We start from the raw sequence: 343 nt of genomic DNA, 5'->3' as shown, positions 1-343 counted from the left end.
CTTTTAAAACAAGCAAATATTTATTTAAACAGTTTTTACGTTTAAAAACACTAATTTTCTCCTTGTAAAGAAATCATTTGTTTATTCTTATATATAAGGTGTAGTAAAAAAAAATCCATTATTTTTCCAACAGATGGCTTTAGTAATGTGTATCTTGCGTTATATAAGTGCGACCGGTTTACGCTAGATGGCGTTAGAAAGACAAGATTTCGTACTAAAAAAACTTTTCAGACAATTTTGTGATTGTTTGACTCAGTATTGTTTGAGCGCGCGTCAAAGATGGACACTAGAAAAGAGAAAATACGCCATATTTTACAGTTTTTCTTCGATAAAGGCGAAAACG

The sequence above is a fragment of the Odontomachus brunneus genome, unplaced genomic scaffold, assembly GCF_010583005.1.
Source record: "Odontomachus brunneus isolate Ranch 3 - 2012 unplaced genomic scaffold, Obru_v1 Obru_scaffold_055, whole genome shotgun sequence".
Taxonomy (NCBI): Eukaryota; Metazoa; Arthropoda; class Insecta; order Hymenoptera; family Formicidae; genus Odontomachus; species Odontomachus brunneus.
Note: the sequence above shows the minus strand (reverse complement) of the source record.